Genomic DNA, 15,693 nt, shown 5'->3' with positions numbered 1-15,693 from the left:
TTTAATCAAAACCTTATCAGAACTTACAAGTACCCAGGACATTTAAAACATATTTTAAAGTCATAGGAAAATGAATGCTAAACTAATAAATTGTAAACAATTAACTAATTGTCCAATTCAAAATTCATTAATTGTTCAATTAGCTAATAGCTCTATTAGTATTTAATTGACAATAATTTTTTATAAATTTTCCCCAGGAAATGCTTTGGAAACTCCATATTTTGTGTCCTCTTATCACTAACTGTTCTTGTTCGACTTCTATCAAAGCGTTGGTAAAGTTTGAAAGAACACCAGAACTCTTAAAAAACACTTTTAGGCCCTTAGAAAATTAAATTTTAGTGGATAATGCTGCTGAGTACCGGGGCATCGAAGAAGAACCGAATGCGGATCAAAAACGATAAGGCAACCGTTTCCGATTCTCACAAGAAAATTTTGTTCAGAGACGTTTACATTTAACAAAACATAATGACGATGGAATAGCTATTCCATTGCCCGACTATGATATAGTTCGTTTAGCAGTTACCCGCTTGAAGAACAACAAAGCGGCAGGGGCTGATGAATGGGCCGAGCTATTAAAATACGATGGCGAAGAACTGATAAGGTACATGCAACAGCTTCTTCGAAAGATATGGTCGGATGACAGCACGCCCGACAATTGGAAGTGTGCTCTGCCCAATCCTCAAAAAGGGGGACCCAATAATATAATCACCCTTACCAACAGGTGAAGAAGGTGAAGATAGTGGCTGCGCTGGCTAGGTCCTGTTGTCCGGAAGGAAGAGAACACTCTAGCTTTGAAGGTTTTCGATTCAGTATCCGCCGGTCGAAGTAGAGGAAGAGTAAGACCTCCACTCCATTGAAAAAACCACTTGGAGAAGAACTTGGCGACACTTAGAATCTCTGAGCGCCAAACAACGAAAAGGAAGAACGACTGGCGCGCTGTTGTCAACTAAGCGCGTAAGCCTATAGAGCAGAATAAGAAAAAAAAGTTGTCGCGCTGTGAGTGATGATAATCCACAAGACATTTTTGAAACGCTGTTCCATCCACAAAAAGTCACTGTTGGGTGGGCAGAGGTAATCATTGGTTACAAAAAAATTTACATGGGACACGCCATAGAACCATGACTAATAACTTTTTCGAGGCTGATTTGAAAATGCTAATGTGGACGTCCTTTTGTTTTAACAAGACAAAAAAATAATTAAAAGAAACTTTTGGTGAGCGCATTATCTTGCGTCGCGAACCTAAGAAAGCGCTTATCAAACCGACACGATTGACGACTTGGAAGAGAATATTCGGCGCGACTTTGTGTTGACATACGGCCCTAATTGTAACAAAAACCGATGGGAAAACAGATTTCTCGACTATTTTTACTTAAATCAGCCGGGATTTTCTTTTGCCCGAAAGAATGGTAAACCTTTATCTCTATAATAAAGGTAAATTTTAGGTCATAACATTAAACTGTAGGAGTTTTATTTTTTCTTGAAAACTTAAGTCTAAACAAAAGCCGCTGTTTGCAGACGTCTTTTTTGACTCTTATTTAAAACCAGGTTTATGATAATATAGCTGATGAACCGTAATTTTTTCGGTGTGGTTTTAAACGTTTAAATTATAAATACGGATAACTGTATATTGTAAATAACTTACCACATACTCTTATAAGACATACAATAAAATATATCTAATATAAAACCGTTAGGGTGAAGAAACCAGATCACTTACCTGAAAAGAGAAAATTACAATATAAATAATTAAAAAATTAAGGCAAGAATTAAAATTCAAAATATATACAAGAACAATATACTACATAACCGATACATACATATGCTTATATATAGCTCTCAAGTGTTTAATTAAAAACCTTGGAAAAAATACATTACAATTTACATATTTTCATACTATCAAAATTAATTTTCTATTAAAGTATTAATTAAATTTTCATTTACGCTGATGTTCATAGCTAATTTTCTTAATGAAGTTAAGCCAGCCGAAAGATACATAAAAGCCGCAGGGCGGATAAATGCGAAGTTACCTATTCGACTGTGAATGATTGAATTGAAAACAAGAAAAAACGTTAACTTCGGTTGCACCGAAGCTAAATACCCTTCACAGGTGCATTTCTCTTAGTAACTATGTGTTCAGTTTGTACGGAAGCTATATGCTATAGTAATCCGATCTGAACAATTTTTTTGGAGATTATATTGTTGTCTTAAGCAGTAATCCATGCCAAATTTCGTGAAGATACATTGTCAAATGTGAAAGTTTTCCATACAAGCCCTTGATTCCGATCGTTCGGTTAGTATAGCAGCTATATGCTATAGTAATCCGATCTGAGCAATTTCTTCTGATATTACATTATTTCTATAAACGATAACTCATACCAAATTTCGTGAAGATATATCGTCAAATGAGGAAGTTTCCTATGCAAGCATTTGATTCCGATCATTCAGTTTGTATGACAGCTATATGTTATAGTAATCCGATCTGAACAATTTCTTCGGAGATTACATTGTTGTCTTAGAAAATAATTTATACCAAATTTCGTGAATATATCTTGTTAAATGTGAAAGTTTTCCATATAAGAACTTGATTCCGATCGTTCGGTTTGTATGGCAGCTATATGTTATAATGGTCCGATATCGGCAGTTCCGACAAATGAGCAGCTTCTTGAAGAGAAAATGACGTTTGTAAAATTTCAAAACGATATCTTAAAAACTGAGGGACTAGTTCGTATATATACAGACAGACAGATGGACAGACGGACATGGCTAAATCGACTCAGCTCGACATACTGATCATTTATATATATACTTTATAGAGTCTCCGACCCTTCCTTCTGGGTGTTACAAACTTCGTGACAAACTTAATATACCCTGTTCAGGGTATAAATATTAGGAGCAGTATAAGCTCTTTCACTCAGCATTTAGCCACTATTTAACCACAATTTATCCATATATGAAATATAAGGGGCTATATTCACTTGCCAGTCAGAGAAAACAATTTTCTTCGTAAATTTTTAAAGATCCATTTTATTTATAATAATAATTGAACACACTACATATATTAAAAAATTCCTACCAGATAAACTTCGAATTTTGAATATTCTCCTTAAATTCTTCTGTATTTGATATATGTACATTGTGACAAAAAAGTACCCGAAATTGTAATTTATATCCCTCTGGTGATATTTCAGAAAAATATATTTTGCCGTCCGTCCGTTGTCCGTCCGTCCGAAGCTTAACTAAGTCAAAATGAGATATCATGATGAAACTGGGTACACGTATTCCTTGGCTCCATAAGAAGGTTGAGTTTGAAGATGGGCAAAATCGGCCCACTGCCACGCCCACAAAATGGCGGAAACCGAAAACATATAAAGTGTCATAACTAAGCCATTTTTAAAGATATTAAAGGATAAAAATATCGAACAAACGAATTTTTTTGGAAAAGTGGGCGTGGCCCCGCCCCCTACTAAGTTTTTTGTACATATCTCGGAAACTAGTATAGCTATGTCAACCAATCTCTACAGAGTCGTTTTCTTCAGGCATTTCCATATACAGTTCAAAAATGGAAGAAATCGGATAATAACCACGCCCACCTCCCATACAAAGGTTATGTTGAAAATCACTAAAAGTGCGTTAACCGACTAATAAAAAACGTCAGAAACACTAAATTTTACGGAAGAAATAGCAGAAGGAAGCTGCACCCAGGCTTGTTTTAAAAATTGAAAATGGGCGTGGCGCCGCCCACTTATGGACCAAATATTTTCTTAACACCCCGATGACGTGTACGAAATATGGGTGAAATCGGTTTACAACCATGCCTTCTTCCAATATAACGCTATTTTGAATTCCATCGATTCCTTTTCTGTATAATACGAATATACATTAGGAACCAATGATGATAGCGGAATAAAACTTTACAAAAATACGGTATTTGAAAAATATGTAAATGACGTATAATGAAATCTCGATTATCACTTTATTGTGCGAGAGTATAAAATGTTTGGTGACACCCGAACTTAGCCCTTCCTTACTTGTTATGAATACTTTAGGTATGAAACGCGTTCTTTCTCGACTCGTCCCGATATAGCTGAACTCTTTTCAAAAAGAGTACCGTAAACAGGTCCCTTTGGAAATGCTTGTTCGTACGAACTCCCATCCCAACATTATAACTGCCGATGAGACATGGGTTTGTAAGTTTGTCATGCAAACAAGTCAACAGTCATCGCATGGACCCACGATTTTGACCGAATTTAAAGCGAAAAACGCAATGAATACCAAGAATCAACCACTGAATTCGCCAGATTTGGCTTCGTGTAATTTTTTCCCCAAACTGAAACTGTCGCTCCGTGGAACCCGTTTTCAGTCGGTGGAAGACATAAAGCAAAATTCGCTGAAGGCCTTCCTAAAAAGTGCTTATGAAAAGTGTTTTGAGGACTGGAAAAATCGTGAGCATATACATATGTACATATGTTGTGATTACTTTAAAGGCGATAAAATAAATTTTAATAAATAATTAAATATTTAGCGTTCTATTTACAACAACGGCAACTCGTTTGTCACAATGTATTTATAAATACACCATTTTTAAATTTACGAGTGGATATAACCTCTTTAAACGAAGGTAATGACATAAAAGCCCATCAGTGGGCAAATCATGATCTACTGAACACCAGGCATGGGTGAGTGGAACACAGATGAAGATCCACGTCGCATGTACGACTATGAAAAGGACTTTTTAAATTACACTTACGAAGGCATGCATATTATGTTTACCGGCGGCTACGAAGTAGCAGTACAATCGCTTGTAAATCTCTCCCTGTTATTGTCGCCCTCGGAGGCTATAATTTCTCCGAATTGTTTTTACATTCATTAAATAAATCATTCGCTGGGACAAGATGTGGACTTATGAATATGACATTGAAACAATCTAGGGAATCGCGCTTCAAAAATGGCCCGAAACCGAAAAAACCAAAACTCGCTAATGCCGGCAGAAACTCAGAACAAGCTCATAAGAAATGGGATGAACGCTGAAAATTTTGCACAGGTATTTGGGAGAGTCTAATTTATCATATACATAAGAATAATAAATGTTAGATTTGAACAACGCTTTGAATGAAGGTCATGAAGTCATCGAAAGCTGGCCTCACGCTACTCGTCCATCCACGTCTGTTAATGCCGTTAACATCGAGAAAGTTAAGTAAAACAAAGCTTGAAAATCGTCGTTTGGGCATCAGAAAGATAGCAAAAGATCTTCTAAGAATCCACTCAACACATTTTGGTTAATATTTTGGGTATGAAACGTGTCAAAGCTAGACTTTAACCAAAAGATCTCAAGACCTAAAGGCCATGCCTGCAGATGCTTATATAAATGAGGGGACACATTCAAAGATATCCCACATTTAAAGATATCCCCAAAAGCATTTGAGTATATTAAAAAATTTGAATTTGGCTGCATGACTCATATTTGAATATTACTTTGCAAGCAACAAGATTAATACATAAATATTTAAATAACATGACACTAATACTGTAAAAGAATATCAACCGCTTTCGATCCAATTTATGTAAATTTCATTATTTTTTTTAATTTCAAACCTTTTCTTCTTTGCATTTCGACCTCAAATCTACTTCATCAAGTGAGCGCTGCATCTTAAGTATACTTTTCATGCCACATAACTGTCATTTAAAAGCCACACACACATGTACTGACTCACTCACATACTCACAAACTTACTTATACACATACTCATACACATACTTACACATAATACTTCAGCACCTTTGCATTGCACAAAGTAAGACAGAACTTAACTCAACTTAATGTTTATTTATAGAAATGACATTTAAATAAGCAAAATGTGCTGGGCGCCTTTGGAAAATCTCAAGTATGCGATTTTAGCAATGAAAAAGTTTGCATAAGTGGAAGAGCGCTTTCGCTACACACACACACTCACACACACACATACATTTGTAAATGCGCCAGCCTTGCTGTGTCGTGGAAAATCAGATGGATGATGAGAGAAATGAGAAAAATAACTGTGACATTTAAAATACTACCAAAAAGGAAATACTTATGTGAAAGAAGGGAAAAAACTGCAAAAGAAATCAAGCAAACGAATGCGAAATAACTGTAAATGTTAATGTGGTGCTCGAAAAGCCGCTATTAAAATAATGCGAAAAGAGTGGCAGCGACACAAACATACACATGCACAAGAAAGATCCATGTGTTCATATATACATATACATATACATATGTGTTTGTGTGTGTGTGAGTATGCTCGCCACACACACTTTACCGAAATTTATGCCGCATTTGCATGGCAGAATTGTGAAAATCTCAAAAAGAAGAAAATTTCACCGCAACAACAAAACAAAAAATAAAAAAAAAACAAGATTAAAGGAAGAAATAACGGCTTTACCAAAACTATAATACCCTTCACAGGTGCATTTTTTATAGCGTAAAAGAGTTTAAAACGAAATTTATCTTGTTTGTGGAGATTAGTTTGTATAGCAGCTATATGCTATAGCGATCCGATGTGAACAATATTTCAGCGGATTATACTGTTACTTTCTAGAATAATACGAGCCAAATTTCGTGAAGGTATACTGCCAAGTAAAGAAGTTTTTCATAAACACAATTTGATTTGTATCGATGAATTTGTATGACAGCTATGTGCTATAGTAGACCGATCTGAACAATATATTGAGGGATTGTACTGTTACTTTCAGCAATAATTCGAGCCAATTTTCGTGAAGATATCTTGTCAAATAAAAAAGTTTTACATACAAAAACTTTATTTCTATCGGTCAGTTTATATGGCAGCTATATGATATAGTGATCCGATTTGAACAATATGTTCGGGAATTGTACCATTATTTTCACGAATAATACGATGAAATTTTTGTGAAGATATCTTATCAAATAAAGAAGTTTTTCATACCACAACTTGATTTGGATCGGTCAGTTTATATGGCAGCTATAAGATTTAGTGATCCGATTTGAACAATATGTTCGGGAATTGTACCGTTATTTTCACGAATAATACGATGAAATTTTTGTGAAGATATCTTATCAAATAAAGAAGTTTTTCATACCACAACTTGATTTGGATCGGTCAGTTTATATGGCAGCTATATGATATAGTAGGCCGATTTAAACCATATATTCAGAGATTGCAGCCTCGTCTTAGACAATAACATATGCCGAATTTCGGAAAGATGCTTTGGCAAATAGGAAAGTTCGCCATACAAGAACTTGATTTTTATCGGAAAGTTTGTACGGCAGCTATATGTTATAGTCGTCCTACATCAGCGCTTCTAACAAATGAAAATCGTCTTGAAAAGAAAAGTATATGTACAAAATTTCACAACGATAACTCAAAAACTGCGCGACCAATTCGCGTTTAGACTGTTCGGGCTATAAAAACCAAATTAAAAATATATTTGAGAAATAAACTAAGCGAAACAATAGCGGTGAGGACGCAAAAGGAAGCGGAATGATATAAGTATGCAAAGTGGAAGCTGAAGAAACAAAGAAAAACACTTTTGCACAATGCAAAAATCAAGATGTATTCATATGTGAAAGCGTGTGTAAATATACACACACATATAAAGACACCCACAGACACATGCTGGCGCGCCGAAAAGGCACGAATAAATCAAAACTGCAGAAAGCCAAGCACAGCTTGTCACAAGCAAGCAAAAAACTGTACAAAAGGATCTCCAAACACACACAGTCGCATGTATATGGCGTATAAAGAAGTATACTTTTAGGCACAATGCTGTTTGTGAAGTACTTACACACACGCACACATACATAGAAACACACTTGCAGCTTACATTTCAGGATACCACTTAACCCAGTCAGCTATGAAGACAAGTGCCAACTCTTTCTCAACTCACTTGAGTTGCAAACGCACACACAGACACACATATATACACATATGCACTTGCAAATATGTACAAGGATGTGGATGCGACCTGTGCGGCACCCTCAACGCAAGTCATCCGTCACTTGTGCGAAAAATAATTGTGGGCTAGAGTGTGTGTGTGTCTATGTATGTACCGTTACAGTTATGTATGTTTATGAAAGGATATTTTATTTAAAATGCTTGCACTTAATTTGTTTTTTTAAGCGTCAAGCTATTTTTGGGACAAATATGTGTATGAGCTGACCAGCGCCTTCGCGCTCCGTTGCAAGTAACCGCAATTAAAAATTCAGCGAACATAAAGTGTAACGGTATTTAATGCAAGAATGTAATAATGTCACGAAGAAGGTGGTGGATTTATACCGAAAAATATACAAACAAGTTCACATATTAACAACTTTGTGTATTATTATTTACAAAAAATTTTCATTAACATTCGGTCTTCATGCACCTTCGGCGGCCAGCATGTTCTTATGAAAAAGAGACACTTTTCCAAAACACTTTGCACCGATATCTCGTTAAAAAACATATTTCGGTGCAGAGGCTTAAATAGTTTAAACCTCACATAGGTCATGTTAGGCCTGAGCTAACATCCCTATTATATAAGGCTACTGGTATATAGTTGCTAGTCTATTAGCCCATACTACTTGAAAAAGATTTTGCATTAAGTATGGCTACTGATCTCAGTATACTGGTTTGATTACTTTCGATAAATTCATTTTGGTAGTTTTCACATTTCCCAAAATGGTGGCTAAAGGTATTAAAATTCCAACTGTTAACAACCTTCAAATCTTTGGTATTACTCTCGACTTTCTTTCACTCAAAGCACTTGCCGGCAGCACCGGTGGAAAAGACAGAGAAATGTTGTTGGCAACTTACTAGGCAACCGGTCGGTTGGTCATTAATTCCGCAGCGCGGTTAAAACACTCCTCTCCAACCGGTTTCTGCTGGGATGTTTTCGCAGAAAGCATATACTTGAGAAGCCGCTTTATAGGATCATCAATGTCATCATTAGAGATTCCTCTCGAATGTTGAGAGACGCTTGCGCATCTTCATTCTGGATATTGCAGCAGGTTAAGTTTGCTCTTAACCAAATACCTAACCTATGCATGCATGTAGGTTGCAATGACTCCCCGCGGGACTCTTATCCACTTTTTGCTTGCTTTATGAAACCTGAACATCTAAAATCCTTTTACCTACGGTACGACCACGACAAAATAGTACGTTTTCTGAGCCTCTTTCTTTTAATAACAATCAACTTGCACTTTGCCACCCAATCAGGGTCGGATAACCGCTACAACAACAGCAATAGCCAGCTGCAATACATGGCTGAGAATACTCACCATAAACAACAATGTTTTAATACCCAATCTTTCTTCGCCGGATGCAGAATTTCTGTTTTAAACTAATAAGAGACTAATAATACAACCATTCCTTGCTAAAGCGTAAAGTTTGATATATGGAGTTTAAGTAACCTTTTTTGAAATATAAAAAATCGCCTTTTAAGAGCAATGGTTCTAAAGTTTAATAGCAGTATAACCTATCCCTACCTTACAAGATATTTTTTTATTAAATTATTCACAAAATGGGACAAGCCTGAACATAGCATTTTCCGTTTTTCAGCAGTAAAGTTACATTTTACGGATGTTTCGACTCCGCCCAAGAATGGAGAGAACGTTAAACAACAACACTTTGGAAAGAAAAACTAACTCCGCATAAAGCAAATGAAGCATAAGCTTACTCCCATTCCGAACGACCATAAAATCGAATTCATTCCTCTAATTATCAGGAACATAGTAAAGACCACGCTTAGAAGAAGGGCTCTTTCTGAGATAGCGAAAGAGCATGTAACAATAACCACCTCAGAATTAGCATGTAGCAGTCGAGCAGCGGATTCCGCTGCAGGTTTTATATGAACTCTGTAGAAAACTCGGTTACTAATGATGTATCAGTAACTATAAGATATTTATATATGAGAAATTCATAATGCGTTTATGAAATCTTCCGCGGCACAACGGCTCAAGTCAACCGAAACTACTACCAGTTGAGCCTCCATACTGCTATGGACTGGTGGCCAGGAGTTGAACCCCATAAACACGGCACATACACACACCACTCATACAAAAACTAACCCTATTTCCCAGTTAAACGCCTTCGCCGCTTAAACAATTCACGTGCATACGACTCTAACAGTTCGGTATTCCGACTAGTGGAGATCTGATAAGACCTGGAGTTTTTTTTGAGCACAGATCGAGGGCTGGGAGCATGTAATTGCAGAATGCCCGATGTACTCGAACATTAGGGATTTGGGTGGTATGGGGTTTAGCTGGACTGATGGACACCTAATCCTTCTTTCAGCAGCATTGCTACCGTTTTTTCCATCGATATGTCAATTCCCACACCTAAACCCCAAGTATTTACCGTGTCTAAAAGACTTAGGTAATAAAACCCCCTTTAAGGTAACAGATATGTCAAGGACATATTTGCTGACATTCACACCAAAAGTATCATAAACGAAAAACAAAGCATCCTCCACACTGCGTCCTTTCCTGAACCCAACCTGCCTTTCTGACCACATACCCCGCGTTAGCTCCTGAAGCCGTTCCACCACCACTCTTTCCAGCACTTTCCCAAGTACTTGAATATGATGAGACTAATGCCCCGATAAGAATGAAGATCTCCTCTTAATCTTATCAGGGGACATTAGGAGAGGAACAGCCTTAGCTTTTTTCCACTTACGTAGAAAATATCTCACCCAGATCATAAATGGCCACCAGGTATTCCGAAAAGAACTTTTACAAGCTTTTGCACATCTGTCCGTTCAAACCATCAAAACCAGGGGCCATTTAGACCTAACCAGGCTAAAAGCGTACACCAACTCCCCATCATCTAATGGAGGTACAGGTACCTCTTGTGTTTGAGGTACCTACACCTCCGGCCAGGGAAAGAACGCTCCTACTAGAACCCCCGATTGCTCACCTATTTTGTTCTGAAGATTTGAGTAGCTTCCAGATCCTTATGTTTATTTCTTATTACTGGATTTAAAACACATTATTACAACAACAACAGCATGAAAAGGACACTGCCATCAATAACACTTTCAAAAAAGAACCAATAGTTAGAAGAACCATTTTTTCTTTTCACCATCACCTTCCAAGCACTGGTGGATTTCGAGCCAACGCCTGTGGCTCGTCGCTGGCACAACATTTTGACATAACACAAAAAAAGTTCGTATTTCATTGTAGGCGATGTCACCGCTGTTGCCAACAAAGCCATAAGTAGCTCATGATATTTACCACAGCAGCTGAACAGCCTAACTGAGCGGTCAACAAACGCATACAACAACACGCTGTTAGTTTTATGTACGCACCATATGCAACTCGAAAGCAATTCACTGGCATTAGACACTCTTCGAATTGGGTGCGAGCTTGTTATCGCGCGCTTAGGCCGAGAGCGGTGGCAAGTGGCGAAAATACGCATTTTGTGGCAAGTTGAAAGTGGCTATTTTTGTGACTTTTTAATGTGTGAACCGTGGCAGCGTGAGTTTTCGGTGCAAATAAAAATATTTTATGTATGTATATGTGACTGTGTGTTTAACTGCCATATACATTAGCTTCGCTAAACTTCAGCACTTGCCACTTATTCGAACTTAATAATTTACTTTATTAACGAGTTTTCGCAGGTTTTTGAAAATTTTGAAGCATACTTTAGGGCGCACACACTTGTGTGCCTTTTTTAAGCTAAATGTTGTTGTACAAACACATACTTCTTTTGGCAATCTGCGTTTATTTTTGTAATTCAATTTTATTATATTTTTTTAGTGTTGTTGTTGGTCCTTTCCGTGTAACCCAAAAAAGTTTCGTTTTATTTTTGGTTTTTTGTGGAAAATAAAATTTGTTCTACTCAATTTGCCACGTTTATAGTTTTGCTAACTGCAGTTACCGTTACGCACTCTTCACACGCCACTCACCCACTTTTCCGACGTACTTTTGCATTAGTGAAATTTTGTCAAAAATTTGTTTTTCAACTTTTGACTCGCATGTAAATTTTCCTAACTCAACGCCTTCGCCATGCCACGGGCCACTTCAGAGCGCTCCACCTAAACACGCCACACCCCACTTCACCGCCTAACGCTTAGATCGTTTTAGCTATTGTTGCATAAATTTCAATGTATCCAAACTCCTCTTTTCTCCACCCACACACACACACACTTACATAGTTTTTGTTTGAAGTGCTCCAACGACGCATGGCATTCGTTCGGCATTACGGATTTGTTGTGTTAAATTGGTTGAAATTAGCTTGAAATTTTTGTTGTGAAAAAATCCGGTTTTGGCTTTTGGCAAAGTTTTCAGTTTTCCAGTTTTCCCCTTGCAAACTTTTGTTAGAAAATTGTTATGATTTGCTCTTTGGTATGTCACCTTGACACTTTCACCAGTGTATTTGTATTTGGTGAGCGTTTTTCTTCATTCAACGCTTTGGAATTTACAGCCACTTAAGTGTTTGCAATTTAATCGCATAATTTCTTGCATTAGGCGAGCAGCAGCTGCCGAGAAAAGCTGAGAGCGCGTTAATTTTAAACAGTTATTAAGTTACGAAACAATTAAAGAGCTATTTTTGAGCTACTCAAGCATGGAAACGCTGCCATTCTTAGTGAAGATCAAAATTATGCTAAGATATTTCGTCCTCTTCTCGGTGTGATCGAAAGTTTCACTGAAGTAGACCCCAGAAAGATTATCTTTTTCGAGATGAAGCCACATTATCTTTTACTTGCATTCATAATACTTATAGACATAATGGCTGCTTCACAGCATGCATGAATACACTCTAATTGCCTTCTTAGACTTTGAAGGCGCTTTAAACAACATCCAGCAAGCTTAATAGGACTAATTTTAGAAAGAAAGTTCTCACGCGAACCAAACTAACTCGCTAGGGTGAAGAAATCAGCTACAGCACTTTACACCTGCAATAGGATGATGGAATCCAAATGGGGATTAACTACTCGCGTAACTCATTGACTCTACAAAGTAGTTGTTAAACCGATTATGGCATGTGGTATATTGGTTTGGTAGCCAATAATGGAAAAGTAATAAGGTAATGGAATGGCATTTGGAAAGCATACAAAGATAGTATATACATCAGTGGAGCTCTTAGAACAACACCAAGTCAGACGCTAAACGTTATATTACATTTACTGCCCGCAGACTTGTTCTATAGGCAGCTTGTAGTGAAGTCAGCTCTCGGACTAAGGGAATCCTCCCAATTACGCTTGTAATAAGAAGCATTCTATGATACTTCTTCTACTACTTATTTTCGAAACCCTATGGAATTGAGACTAAATTCAACTCCCAATATTGCTTTCTCTTCCAGAGAAGAGTACAAAAGGGGCGAGTTGGACAGTGATGCAGGGATTAGCATTATGGATGGGTCCAAACTAGACAATCGAAGGGGAGGTGGTGTCCTTTTAGCAAAATTACAATGCAAAATCGCCCTCTGATTATCAGACCACTGCAGTGTCTTCCAAGCGAAGATCACAGCAATCAAAGAAAGTCTTGTACTACTGACATACGGTGTGCTCACCACAAGTTATATACGTATTTATGTAGATATATATACACACAGCCAGGTGACTTTGCGATCACTTAGAGTTTCTTTGAAGTTAGTAAGGGAATGCTTTGATCTCTTGAGGGATCTAACATCATATTTTACGATTAACCTGGGTTCCAGTGCTTAGAGATATTTCTAATAACTGTGATGACCTTGCCAGAACAGCCACCACCCTGCAATCAAATTCCGAAAAAGCGGGAATTCACATGCCTCTGGCCACTTGTAGATATTTAATCGACGAACGTGTTATAAATTTAACTGAGTTTCGGTGGAGTCTATTCCTGACTTGCTCAACAATGGATGGCCTCATATGCCGACTATTAAATTTCAAAATGAATGTCTTAGAACTCTAGTAGGAATGCTAACAGATCACCGTCGAATTAGCAGGTAGAAGCTGTCAATAGCTAGAAGAATACATAGGAGACTGTAAAACATCTTCTATGCCAATGCAAGGCTCTGAACAGAAAAAAATCGCAACTAACGGTTGAGGGTTTCTGGACGACTTTTCATATCCCTGCATTTGCAAAGAACACAAATGAAACTTTTTGTACTGATGAACTTCACCAGAAGCACGACATGGTTCAGAAAGGAGATAAAATAGTGATAGTGGTATCACAATGGGCCTCCTAAAAAAGCTACACGAAACTACAAGTTCAACTACTGGGCACAAGAAAATTGAGTGAATACAAAGGCTTCGGATCTTTTCCCGATTTATAAGCTTTGCATGGAAGTGCGCTTTAAGACTCAGGGAAGCTGAAAGGGTTCAAACTAGGGCAGACTGAAGTTCTTTCCTCTTTTATGCGTCCTCGAAATCCTTTTGGTCTCGGATACAACGCAGGAGATCCACTAAACTTCTTACTATTAACAAAGTTCATCTTGCCGCTGGAGCGGATAACGTGGTCCAATAGGCAGAATATACTTGCAGTAAGGCTAAAAACATTGTCGGACGTATGTTGTCAAGGTTGAATAGAGGAAAGTGAGGAGGAAGCGCTCTGACACAATTATCTTCTTTATCCAGCCTTTGCAAGACAAAGATTGATCTTATCTTCGGCGAACCAGAAGTCATTGCCGTAACTGCCATTAGCTGCTTTAACGAATTTGTGATAGGCTCAAAGCTCTTTGCCGATTTGTGACGGATTTCGAACACCTTGTTTGCTCACAGAGCTCTTCAGTTCTTTTTTCTTCAGAAAGTGCAGCTTATTTCAAGGAGAAGAGCATTAACTTCGATTGCAGACCGGCAATATTAACATTGAGCTCGCTGTGAAGAACGCTCTCACCTCAATACTAATTATTAGATTTGAAACGAGTTAGAGCTCTTTTCACCTCTTCGCTTCTGTTGTCCTTTCCGCCTTAACAACGAAGCGCTAAGCCGGTACATGCAGCTCTCTTTAACCTTAAACAGAAATTTTGACATTAGAAAGGGTGGATATTTCTGCTGTCCAAATGAGATCCCCTTTTCATAGATACGACAGTCCGTTAAATGTTATAAAAATGATCGATGGGAGAAAATAAAAACCAGGGTTCAAAAACGAAAGAACCGCTTTAATGAATACAAAAGGTCACTCTAAATGTTATAAACCGAAACATTTGTGAAATAAGAAAGTACCTAAAGCTTCACTCAATGTCAACCTCTTAAATCTTGTCATGCCCTTAAGTATTTCAGAGACATCCTTGATTTATAATCAATAATTTTTAGTCAATATTATATTCGCGGCAATAAATAATAACAAAATTCTCGGAAACAAATTGACTAAGCTTCGCAGTTCATTCTAAGCACCTTCCTACCTTTCCTGTCCCTAGCACAAGTTGATTACTTCTTTGTTCCTTGCCATCGTTTCCCTTTGCTGACAACCGAATGGCCAAATGTTCCGTGCTTGTCTGTGCACATTTTCGTTTTTGCGCTGACAAACATTGTTTTTGTTGACTTTTCTGCAAACTTGCTATTTTTGCGCGAATGGCAGAAGAAAAGTCATTCAGCGCTGGCAAAGCGACTGCTCCAATCATGCCTGAGAGGCTATTCTATGCTCCAAGCGGACACTTAACACATCTCCGCCAACTGTCTACTCAACGTTGCTTTATTTATTTTTATATCCGTTTTGCAGCTTTCTCTGCATCCTTTCAACTTTTCACTTTTCTTCCCTTTCTACCGCCCTTCCCCCCCTTT

The 15,693-nt window shown here is 37.6% G+C and overlaps 1 protein-coding gene and 1 pseudogene across 7 annotated transcripts in view; one reads left to right on the top strand and one right to left on the bottom strand.

The window, feature by feature from the left end:
- LOC126762956 (protein alan shepard) overlaps positions 1 to 15,693 on the bottom strand; it is a 632,879-nt gene that overhangs the window by 545,245 nt on the left and 71,941 nt on the right. The gene's annotated exons all lie outside the window — the stretch shown is intronic.
- LOC126761554 (uncharacterized) lies at positions 13,246 to 13,882 on the top strand (annotated as a pseudogene).

This window comes from Bactrocera neohumeralis, chromosome 6 (assembly GCF_024586455.1).
Source record: "Bactrocera neohumeralis isolate Rockhampton chromosome 6, APGP_CSIRO_Bneo_wtdbg2-racon-allhic-juicebox.fasta_v2, whole genome shotgun sequence".
NCBI classification, from domain to species: domain Eukaryota; kingdom Metazoa; phylum Arthropoda; class Insecta; order Diptera; family Tephritidae; genus Bactrocera; species Bactrocera neohumeralis.
This window is presented reverse-complemented; position numbering and strand designations above follow the sequence as displayed.